Source organism: Salmo salar, chromosome ssa25 (genome assembly GCF_905237065.1).
Source record: "Salmo salar chromosome ssa25, Ssal_v3.1, whole genome shotgun sequence".
Taxonomy (NCBI): domain Eukaryota; kingdom Metazoa; phylum Chordata; class Actinopteri; order Salmoniformes; family Salmonidae; genus Salmo; species Salmo salar.
This window is the reverse complement of record NC_059466.1, coordinates 35,930,734-35,943,414: the sequence shown is the minus strand read 5'-3', so window position 1 is coordinate 35,943,414 and position 12,681 is coordinate 35,930,734. Positions and strand designations below refer to the sequence as shown.

Genomic DNA, 12,681 nt, shown 5'->3' with positions numbered 1-12,681 from the left:
AGTCTGGACGCAATCAGGCTACCGAAAGCGCATACAGTGGGCGACATCATCAGCACTATTCCCACAAGTCTCCAGAAACAAGTTTGATTTTTGTATTTGTATTTTGAAACATGTTCCTAGCGTGTGTTTGCTTGCCTCATAAATGCTAGCCAGCCAGCTAATATTTAGGAAACCTGTTTTTTTTGTGCTAACTAAAACTATTTTATGCTAACTCGTTTGCAGTCCCTTTAGCAATGCTTGCTATGTTAGCTTGCTGGCTAGCTAGAGGTTCGCTGGTTACTTAGCAACAGAAGTTAGCTTCTGTCATCGACTACTGTTGTGTTGTATTTTTCCTGTTCCATCGTTTGTAGAATGCATACTTTCATTTGAATATAGTCCGGGAACAGACACAATGTGGACACATTTAAAAGTAGACACAAGGTGTTTTCGGAATGTCATGATCAGAACTCCATTATCAGAGTACAAAATCTGCATGAACTGTCAAGTCTAGACACGGCCTAACAACATATGTATATTACATTGCATATAGAACAAGCTAATATCAAAAGCACAATAATAATAATGCAACCCCAATGTATTTGACCCATTCCCCTTTGTGGCTATCTGCTGAATGAACCCAGAGAGGAAGAGGTGAAGTCAGCATATACAATGAGTATACAAAACATTAAGAACGCCTGCTCTTTCCATGACAAGACTGATCAGGTGAAAGCTATGGTCCCTTATTGATGTTACTTGTTAAATCCTGGGGTGCCATTTAATGTTAGGAATATGTTCTTAATGTTTGGTATACTCAGTGTACCCCACCGTCTTTGATTAAAATGTGTATATTCTCCAGTTTACTGTGTTCCATAAAGAGCAATGGAAACATTTGGTTCAGAGAGCACTACACCCCCTAACTTCTACAGGAGTGAGATAAAAAAAACAAAGAAGATAGATTTGGAGTTAGATAAACGTGGATTTATTGTCAGGAACATATACATGATGCTACCCTCCACAACATAACCTTCACTCCAAATCAAAACTCAAAACCTACAACCTGATTTTGGACGGAATTACGGAATCACCTGGAAGGCTTACAACTACCAAAGATTATTATTCCAACACTTTACAGCAAATGCTCTGTAAAACAACAGAAACCTGAGAACACCATCCAACCTGGTACTGAGTGAGTAATGTTTAGTCTGAAGCTCTATTTTATTTCCTAAAGCCAAGAAGAAAAATACATTCAATTACTTTATAAGGACTGAACGCTAAATTAAGGCTGCCAAGCTTGATACAACTTCAATTAGCACTGATGTGTCAGGTGAGAGGTGTCAAAGTCCTTCAGCCCAACAATGGCAGGAGAGTCGCACAGTCTGCTCAAACCAAATGGAGAGGCCTTAGAAGCTGCCTCCTGCTGTTCAGAGGTAATTAAATACAGTACCCTGTGTATGTAAAGAATGAGAAGGCAAGAAAAGATCACAAAATGAAGCTCCTTATGGAAAATCAAGAGACACTTTTTGCTGACTATTATAAAAATGGGAACATCAACAACCTCATCTTCCACACAAACCATCCCCTGGCATGGCACAGTGCTATATTAACCAGACCATCCCCTGGCATGGCACAGTGCTATATTAACCAGACCATCCCCTGGCATGGCACAGTGCTATATTAACCAGACCATCCCCTGGCATGGCACAGTGCTATATTAACCAGACCATCCCCTGGCATGGCACAGTGCTATATTAACCAGACCATCCCCTGGCATGGCACAGTGCTATATTAACCAGACCATCCCCTGGCATGGCACAGTGCTATATTAACCAGACCATCCCCTGGCATGGTACAGTGCTATATTAACCAGACCATCCCCTGGCATGGCACAGTGCTATATTAACCAGACCATCCCCTGGCATGGTACAGTGCTATATTAACCAGACCATCCCCTGGCATGGCACAGTGCTATATTAACCAGACCATCCCCTGGCATGGTACAGTGCTATATTAACCAGACCATCCCCTGGCATGGCACAGTGCTATATTAACCAGACCATCCCCTGGCATGGCACAGTGCTTTATTAACCAGACCATCCCCTGGCATGGCACAGTGCTATATTAACCAGACCATCCCCTGGCATGGCACAGTGCTATATTAACCAGACCATCCCCTGGCATGGCACAGTGCTATATTAACCAGACCATCCCCTGGCATGGCACAGTGCTTTATTAACCAGACCATCCCCTGGCATGGCACAGTGCTATATTAACCAGACCATCCCCTGGCATGGCACAGTGCTATATTAACCAGACCATCCCCTGGCATGGCACAGTGCTATATTAACCAGACCATCCCCTGGCATGGCACAGTGCTATATTAACCAGACCATCCCCTGGCATGGCACAGTGCTATATTAATCAGACCATCCCCTGGCATGGTACAGTGCTATATTAACCAGACCATCCCCTGGCATGGCACAGTGCTATATTAATCAGACCATCCCCTGGCATGGCACAGTGCTATATTAGCACACTACCCCTCAGTTAAGAGAGGGGGTGTTAACGAGGGTTGAAAACTCAGGATACTAGACAACGAGGACTCTGAGTCAGCTAATATATATCTCTATAAGTCTGGAACAGTAATGGTACAGGGCAACCCCAAACAGTTTCAGCTGGACCTTCACCTAATCAAAGAATTAGCCCAGCAGGAGAAGCTCTCCTTTGAGAAAGATACCCCGAGCGGGTCAGACCAGACCTCTTCATTATATAACCCCACAGACGAGCAACCCCAAGCAGAAAGTCAACCTCCCAGCACAGAGTACTACTCCCTCATTGAAATGAAGGATACATTTACCCAGCTGGAGGAAATGGCAGGTGGAGCTGGAACAGCAGGTGATTACACTCCAGTCAGCACCGACCCAGACAACAGTCCAGCACAATAACACCCCCTTAACCAGACCCGGAGAGCTGGAGGTGGAGAGAGACATATCTGCACTCTGGACTGTGGTGAGAAAACTTCAATATAAAAAGCAAGAGCAGGAGAAGAACTGAGCACTAGAGGAGAGGATCAGACTGCTGGAGGAGAGGATGAGGGGGATGGCGTGTGACAGAACAACCCACTAGAGAGGTGGTCACCCCTGCAGAGAAGCCAGCAGACCAGCCCTTCTCAGCTCCCAACAAAAGTCTTGACATCACAGCAGAACAGTCCACACCAGACCCTGACCATAGCGTTAACATCACAGCAGACAAATGAAGAACCCCAAGCCCAGGGGATCTGACCCCCTCTGAGCACCCCCCCCTGTCAGCCACCCTGATAGCCCTCCTGACAACCCCCCCCACACCCACTGAGGACATACACAAGACACAGATTGTACTCCTTATGGACTCAAATGGGAAATAAATACAAGAAAAAAAAACGTTTTCTCAAACACAGTGTGTCTAAACTCTGGTGTCCAGTAGGAGTGGAGCTAGGCACTGCAGGTCCTGGATTAACCTCTACATCACCAGAGGAACAGAGGAGAATTAGGATAAGGGTATGGCTAAAGGCTATAAGATCTGGCCATCTAGCACGTTCGGGAACAGAGAGTAAAAGGAGCAGGTTTCTGGGCACGATAGCATAGATTCAAGGCATAATGTACAGACAAAGGTATGGTAGGAAGAGAGTACATTGGAGGTAAACCTAGGCATTGAGTAATGATGAGAGAGATATAGTCTCTGGAGACGTTTAAACCAGGTGATGTCATCGCATATGTAGGAGGTGGAACAACATGGTTGGTTAAGGCATATTGAGCAGGGCTATAGGCTCTACAGTGAAATGAGACAGTAATCACTGACCAGGACAGTAATGGACAAGGCATATTGATATTAGGGAGAGGCATGCGTAGCCAAGTGATCGTATGTGTCCAGTGAGTAGTTGGGCTGGCTGGGGACACTGCGATTCAGACAGTTATCAGGCCGGGGCTGGCAAGCTATCAGTTAGCAGGCCGGAGCTAGCAAGCTTGTATAAGGGCCTTAGAGGGACGTCGCGATGGGGGAAAGTCTGTTCTTGTTGTCATTGCAGGCAATCTCAACTCTGTGCGTTACAGGGAAGACATCCTCCTCCCTCATCTGGTACCCTTCCTGCAGACTCATCCTGACATGACCCTCCAGCATGACAATGCCACCAGCCATACTGCTCATTCTGTGTGTGATTTCCTGCAAGACAGGAATGTCAGTGTTATGCCATGGCCAGCAAAGAGCCTGGATCTCAATCCTATTGAGCACGTCTGGGACCTGTTGGATTGGAGGGTGAGGTCAAGGGCCATTCCCCCCAGAAATGTCCGGGAACTGGCAGGTGACTTGGTGGAAGAGTGGGATAACATCTCACAGCAAGAACTGGCAAATCTGGTGCAGCCCATGAGGAGGAGATGCACTGCAGTACTTAATACAGCTGGTGGCCACACCAGATACTGACTGTTACTTTTGATTTTGACCCCCCCTTTGTTCAGGGGCACATTATTCCATTGCTGTTAGTCACATGTCTGTGGAACTTGTTCAGTTTATGTCTCAGTTGTTGAATCTTATGTTCATACAAATATTTACACATGTTAAGTTTGCTGAAAATAATGCAGTTGAAAGAGAGAGGACGTTTATTTTTTTTGCTGAGTTTATATCCCCTGACTAGAATCCCCATACTTTAATGAAGACAGCTTCTCCATCCTGGAGGGGGAAATCAATCATTTCCAGGCCCAGTGACATGTACTGGTCTGTGGCGACCTAAATGCCAGAACTGGACAAGAACCTGACACCCGCAGCACACAGGGGGACAAACACCTGCCTGGAGGTGACAGCATTCCCTCCCCCATATGCCCCCCTAGGCACAACTATGACATCATAACCAACAAAAACAAGTCACAACTCCTGCAGCTCTGTCGCACGCTGGGTATGTACATAGTTAATGGTACACATATAGCTCATCTCTTGGCAGTAGTACTGTAGACTACTTTATCACTGACCTCAACCCAGAGTCTCTCAGAGCGTTCACAGTCAGCCCACTTACACCCCTATCAGACCACAGCAAAATCACAGTCTACTTGAACAGAGCAATACTCAATCATGAGACATCAAAGACAAAGAAACTGAGTAATACTAAGACATATTGTCGTTTGGAAACCTACCAAAAAACAATTAGGCAACAACAAATTCAATCCCTTTTAGACAACTTCCTGGACAAAATGTTCCACTGTAATAGTGAAGGTGTAAACTTGGCAGTAGAAAATCTTAACAGTATATTTGACCTCTCAGCTTCCCTATCAAATCTAAAAATCTCAAATAGAAAACTGAAGAAAATGAGAAACAATGACAAATGGTTTGATGAAGAATGCAAAAATCAAACAAAGAAATTGAGAAACCTGTCCAACCAAAAACATAGAGACCCGGAAAACCTGAATCTACGCCTTCACTATGGTGAATCACTAAACAATACAGAAATACATTACGGTAAAATAAGGAACGGCACGTCATCGATCACCTCAATGTAATTGAAGAATCCATAAGCTCTAACCACTTCTGGGAAAATTGGAAAACACTAAACAAACAACAACACAAAGAATTATCTATCCAAAATGGAGATGTATAGGTAAACCACTTCTCCAATCTTTTTGGCTCTATAACAAAGAACAAACAGCAAAAAGATATACATGATCAAATGCGAATCTTAGAATCAACTATTAAAGACTACCAGAACCCACTGGATTCTCCAATTACATTGAATGAACTACAGGACAAAATAAAAACCCTCCAACCCAAAAAGGCCTGTGGTGTTGATGGTATCCTAAATGAAATGATGAAATATATAGACAACAAATTCCAATTGGATATACTAAAACTCTTTAACATCATCCTTAGCTCTGGCATCTTCCCCAATATTTGGAACCAAGGACTGATCACTCCAATCCATAAAAGTGGAGACAAATTTGACCCCAAATTTGACTGTGGGATATGCGTCAACAGCAGCCTTGGGAAAATCCTCTGCACTTTCATTAACAGCAGACTTGTACATTTCCTCAGTGAAAACAATGTACTGAGCAAATGTCAAATTGGCTTTTTACCAAATTATTGTACGACAGACCACGTATTCACCCTGCACACCCTAATTGACAAACAAACAAACCAAAACAAAGGCAAAGTCTTCTCATTCTTTGTTGATTTAAAAAAAGCCTTCAACTCAATTTGGCATTAGGGTCTGCAATACAAATTGATGGAAAGTGGTGTTGGGGGAAAAACATAAACAATTATAAAATCTATGTACACAAACAAGTGTGCAGTTAAAATAGGCAAAAAACACACATTTCTTCCCACAGGGCCATGGGGTGAAACAGGGATGCAGCTTAAGCCCTACCCTCTTCAACATATATATCAACGAATTGGCAAGGGCACTAGAAAAGTGTGCAGCACCTGGCCTCATTCTACTAGAATCTGAAGTCAAATGTCTACTGTTTGCTGATGATCTGGTGCTTCTGTCACTAACCAAGGCCTACAGCAGCACCTAGATCTTTTGCACAGATTCTGCCAGACCTGGGCCCTGACAGTAAATCTCAGTAAGACCAAAATAATGGTGTTCCAAAAAAGGTCCAGTCGCCAGGACCACAAATACATATTCCATCTAGACACCGTTGCCCTAGAGCACACTAAAAACAATACATACCTTGGCCTAAACATCAGTGCCACAGGTAACTTCCACAAAGCTGTGAATGACCTGAGACACAAGGCAAGAAGGGCATTCTATGCCATCAAAAGGAACATAAAATTTGACATACAAATTAGGATTTGGCTAGAAATACTTGAATCAGTTATAGAACCCATTGCTCTTCATGGTTGTGAGGTCTGGGGTCCGATCACCAAACAAGAACTCACAAAATGGGATAAACACCAAATTGAGATTCTGCATGCAGAATTCTGCAAGAATATCCTCTGTGTACAACGTAGAACACCAAATAATGCATGCAGAGCAGAATTAGGCCGATACCTGCTAATTATCAAAATCCAGAAAAGAGCCTTTAAATTCTACAACCACCTAAAAGGAAGCAATTCCCAAACCTTCCATAACAAAGCCATCACCTACAGAGAGATGAACCTGGAGAAGAGTCCCATAGGCAAGCTGGCCCTGGGGCTCTGTTCATAAACACAAACAGACCCCACAGAGCCCCAGGACAGCAACACAATTAGACCCAACCGAATCATGAGAAAACTAAAAGATACATTGGAAAGAATTAACAAAAAAAGAGAGCAACCTAGAAGGCTATTTGGCCCTAAACAGAGAGTACACAGTGACAGAATACCTGACCACTGTGACTGACCCAAACTTAAGGAAAGGTTTGACTATGTACAGACTCAGTGAGCATAGCCTTGCTATTGAGAAAGGCCGCCGTAGGCAGACCTGGCTCTCAAGAGAAGACAGACTATGTGCACATTGCCCACAAAATGAGGTAGAAACTGAGATGCACTTCCTAACCTGTCGCACAAACTCCAAAAAGTTCTGGGACACTGTAAAGTCCATGGAGAATAAGAGCATCTCCTCCCAGCTGCCCACTGCACTGAGGCTAGGAAACACTGCCACCACCGATAAATCCACGATAATTGAAAAATTTCAATAAGCATTTTTCTACGGCTTGCCATGCTTTCCACCTGGCAACTCCTACCCCGGTCAACAGCCCTGCACCCCCCACAGCATCTTGCCCAAACCTCCCCCATTTCTCCTTCACCCAAATCCAGTTAGCTGATTTTCTGAAAGAGCTGCAAAATCTGGACCCCTACAAATCAGCTGGGCTAGACAATCTGGACCCTCTCTTTCTAAAATGATCTGCTGCAATTGTTGCAACCCCTATTACTAGCCTGCTCAACCTCTCTTTCGTATCGTCTGAGATCCCCAAAGATTGGAAAGCTGCCGCGGTCATCCCCCTCTTCAAAGGGGGAGATACTCTAGACCCAAACTGTTACAGACCTATATCTATTCTACCCTGCCTTTCTAAGGTCTTCGAAAGCCAAGTTAACAAACATATCACCGACCATTTGGAATCCTACCGTACCTTCTCCGCTATGCAATCTGGTTTCACAGCTGGTCATGAGTGCACCTCAGCCATGCTCAATGTCCTAAACGAAATCATAACTGCCATCGATATAAGACAATACTGTGCAGCCGTATTCATCAACCTGGCCAAGGCTTTCAACTCTGTCATTCACCACATTCTTATTGGCAGACTCAACAGCCTTGGTTTCTCAAATGGCTGCCTCGTCTGGTCACTTCTCAGACAGAGTTCAGTGTGTCAAATCAGAGGGCCTGTTGTCCGGACCTCTAGCAGTCTCTATGGTGGTGCCACAGGGTTCAATTCTCAGGCCAACTCTTTTCTCTGTATACATCAATGATGTCGCTCTTGCTGCTGGTGATTCTCTGATCCACCTCTACGCAGACGACCCCATTCTGTATACTTCTGGCCCTTCATTGGACACTGTGTTAACTAACCTCCAGACGAGTTTCAATGCCATACAACTCTCCTTCCGTGGCCTCCAACTGCTCTTAAATGCAAGTAAAACTAAATGCATGCTCTTTAACCGATCGCTGCCCACACCTGCCCGCCCGTCCAGCATCACTACTCTGGACGGTTCTGACTTAGAATATGTGGACAACTACAAATACCTAGGTGTCTGGTTAGACTGTAAACTCTCCTTCCAGACTCGCATTAAGCAATCCAAAATGAAATCTATAATTGGCTTCCTATTTCGCAACAAAGCATCCTTCACTCATGCTGCCAAACATACCCTTGTAAAACTGACTATCCTACCAATCCTTGACTTCGGCGATGTCATTTACAAAATAGCCTTCAACACTCTACTCAGCAAATTGGATGCAGTCTATCACAGTGTCGTGTCTTTGGGGCACCATTAAACTAAAGACATGTTTATCAAATAACTCCCTGCAATTATTATTACGCGATTAAACTGATTAATCATTTAACTGTAATTAACTAGGAGATTGGGGCACCAAGGAAAATATTCAGATTACATTTTTTTTGTTCGTACTGGCCCCCCGTGGGAATCAAACCCACAACCCTGGCGTTGCAAACACCATGCTCTACCAACTGAGCCACACGGGACGGGGATTACAAAGTTATAATTTTCCTAATATAACTTTCCTATATTACAACATTATATATTATATTATATTATCTGACCGATTATCTTCTGGTTTAAATGGTGTATTCTTTACCTCGTCCAGTCTCATTCCAAACGTCATAAATTGTTATCTGCACGAACCCAGTCTTCACTAAGTCATCCATACATCAATTGTCTTAAAATGATTTATTTACTAAACTAAGTAATTCACAGAAAGCATACAAACAGTAGTTATCGTTACAAAGAATTGGTAGAGTAATGTGCCCTAGTGGGCTAAACCGGCATGGCGGCTTGTTAAACAAAAGAGTAGTGGGGGGGTCAGCGTAGAAGGCACAACAGAGTTGATAAATATTAACAATTGATATGCGAATCCTTTGCACGTGAACGCTCACTCATTCGGGAACAATTGCAATCAATATATATTTACGCTCAGTGTGTCGTCGGGATCCTTGTTGGAGAGTTTTTGTCCTGTTGGAGAGTTTTATCCACGTTCTCTCTCTCTCTCGGTTAGGATGGATCTTTCAAAGCGACATTCATTAATGTCGTTATAGAATGGATGTTTCGTCGGTCTTCGCGTTCAATGATACCGGATTTCTAGCTGCAGACTAGTAATTAATATCAAAGACTTGTTATTATTCTGTCGGTATCGATAGTCTAAATGTTTAACCACGTGGTATGGTTAAACTTCAGTAGAGGGATGCATGGTCAAACCTTGGCTCTCTCTTCTGAGGTAAGCTGGTCTGGTGAAAGAAATTCTGGGTGGGGGTTTTATACTGAACATAGAAAAGCCTGTCACATGACACCTTGTCCTGTCTGTGTCCCTGGGGGCGTGCCGATGACTTAGTTAAACTTTTGAACAGAAATACAATTCTCTCACATTAACATCAGTACATAGCATCTCAACATATTCCAAATAGCTTTATCCTTATTAATCCATTTGATACAACCATTTAGATGTAAGTCCCATAGCTGAGGCTATTATATAAACATTATTATGGTAATATGGCAATATTGTCTCTCATGGGTTTCATAAAATTGTACCAAGCGGACCAGTTCGTAGCTGGATTCTTCACTGATCTTTTATACCTTCTCCAGAACAAAAATGTCGTTCGGTTCTCCAATTCTGTGAGGTGGAAGAATCCTTTGTTCTCTCCATGAAAACACACTGTCTCTTTACTGTGGCCTGTTAGGCAGGACATTCCCTTTGGAATTTACGACCGCCTTCACACAGCCTTGTGTCAGAAGTATAGAGGTCGGGGGATGGTGCATAGAAAACCCAGAGGGCAACGTCATGACAACAGTGTCATCCGTTTTGTCACCAAAGCCCCATATACTACCCACCACTGCGACCTGTATGCTCTCGTTGGCTGGAACTCTCTCGTCATATTTGTCGCCAAACCCACTGAGTCCAGGTCATCTATAAGTCTTTGCTAGGTAAAGCCCCACCTTATCTCAGCTCACTGCTCACCATAGCAGCACCCACCCGTAGCACGTGCTCCAGCAGGTATATTTCACTGGTCACCCCCAAAGACAATTCCTCCTTTGGTCGCCTTTCCTTACAGTTCTCTGCTGCCAATGACTGGAACAAATTGCAAAAATCACTGAAGCTGGAGACTCATTTCTCCCTCACTAACTTTAAGCACCAGCTGTTAGAGTAGCTCACAGATCACTGCACCTGTACATAGCTCATCTGTAAATAGCCCATCCAACTGCCTCATCCCCATATTGTTATTTATTTATTTTGCTCCTTTGCACCCCAGTATCTCTACTTCCACATTCATCTTCTGCACATCTATCACTCCGCGGTTTAATTGCTAAATCACCACTATGGCCTATTTGTTGCCTTACCTCCCTAATCTTACCTCATTTGCACACACTGTATATAGATTTTTTTATATTGTGTTATTTTTGTGTATGTTTGTTTATTCCATGTGTAACTCTGTGTTGTTGTTTGTGTCGCACTGCTTTGCTTTATCTTGGCCAGGTCGCAGTTGTAAATGAGAACTTGTTCTCAACTGGCCTACCTGGTTAAATAAAGATGAAATAATAAAAAAATAAAAATAAACTCCTGCCCAATGTATGACTATATTAGAGACACATATTTTCCCCAGATTCACAGATCCACAAAGAATTTGAAAACAAACCCGATTTTGATAAACTCCCATATCTTTCTGGGTGAAATACCACAGTGTTCCATCACAGCAGCAAGATTTGTGACCTGTTGCCACAAGAAAATGTCTTAATTCTTTTGGAACTTCTGTGAGTGTAATGTTTATTGTTCATTTCACTTTCGTATATTATCTACTTCACTTGCTTTGGCAATGTTAACATGTGTTTCCCATGCCAATAAAGCCCCTTGAATTGATACACTCAGGATTTAAGTAGCGTCACATAAGGTACTCACTCACCGACAATAACATTTTATTTGACAAACTCATCAGGTGAGAGTGCGAACGGAGTCCCCCATTACCAGAAATTATGCAATCGAGAATTCCACATTTGGGAAAATCTCAGGGGTCAGTACAGCCGGAGTGCAATGGCTGATCCTCGCCCTGCGTGAACCGTCTTTTTGATCACGGTATCGCCCTAGCCAGGGATTTATAGGTTGGTGAAGAGCTACTGATTTCAGTACAAATGTTATCGGCTAACGGTTACCACTTTGGATCCTGATAATAACGCATCATATCGACCAGGGGGTTCGTGACATTTATGAATGCAGTTGTGGAATGAGCGGTGCAAATGAGATTCATTTTGTTTATGAGATTATATTAGTATCGCGTTTTTTCCCATGATGCAACACGGTATACATTATTGATACGTTTACCTTTTAATATCTAAACGGCTGTCTAATATCACAATATCACAAGGTGATGTACCAAATTCTGAAATTACGTTTGTGCACATAGCCAAACGAATGACACCAAATATATATGTTTCGTAGCAATTCAGGCATTGTAAGCATAGTAGTTTCCTTGCGCTTGTGTTCTGCGCTCAGTAAAACATGTAGCAATTAGACCATCGACCACAGGGTGGCAATGTGCATACAGCCCCTAGATACGGTTTCCACCAGATTCCACAGCCACACAATCAAAATGGTCTATATCGTAAAAATGTTGGTCTTCATTGAAGGTTAGGCATACGGTTAGCAATGTGGTTGTGGTTAAGATTTGAAATCAAATTTAAAGAAGGTAATTTTAGAAAAAGGTGGGGTTTAGCCATCATTTTGACTTTGTGAATGTGGAAGCTAGTAGCGACCCCCAGATATGGGGAAGAGGACCCATAGCCCAGTGGAGACACAGTAGCCTACTACTTCCTCCACAACAAGACAGAGTAGGAGGCTGGGCTAAATTACAGTAATAGTACGCGGGATAAACGTTTTTCTTAGCAGTAACTGTTACATGTATTTATGCATAAACCATGCACATCACTCACTTTACGTTTTTGCAGGTAGGTCGATATAGCCAGGCCACAAGTAGGGTACACCTAAATTGTCCACCACATCCACAAATGCATTAGACTACATACAACCATTTGGCTAATTGTTATCATGCA

General features: G+C 43.2%; 1 non-coding gene across 1 annotated transcript; it reads right to left on the bottom strand.

Moving 5' to 3' along the window:
- Positions 1 to 11,567: 11,567 nt before the first annotated feature.
- Positions 11,568 to 11,731, bottom strand: LOC123730686 (U1 spliceosomal RNA). Its single transcript, XR_006762121.1, has one exon. It is a non-coding gene; the product is annotated as a U1 spliceosomal RNA (small nuclear RNA).
- Positions 11,732 to 12,681: the final 950 nt, after the last annotated feature.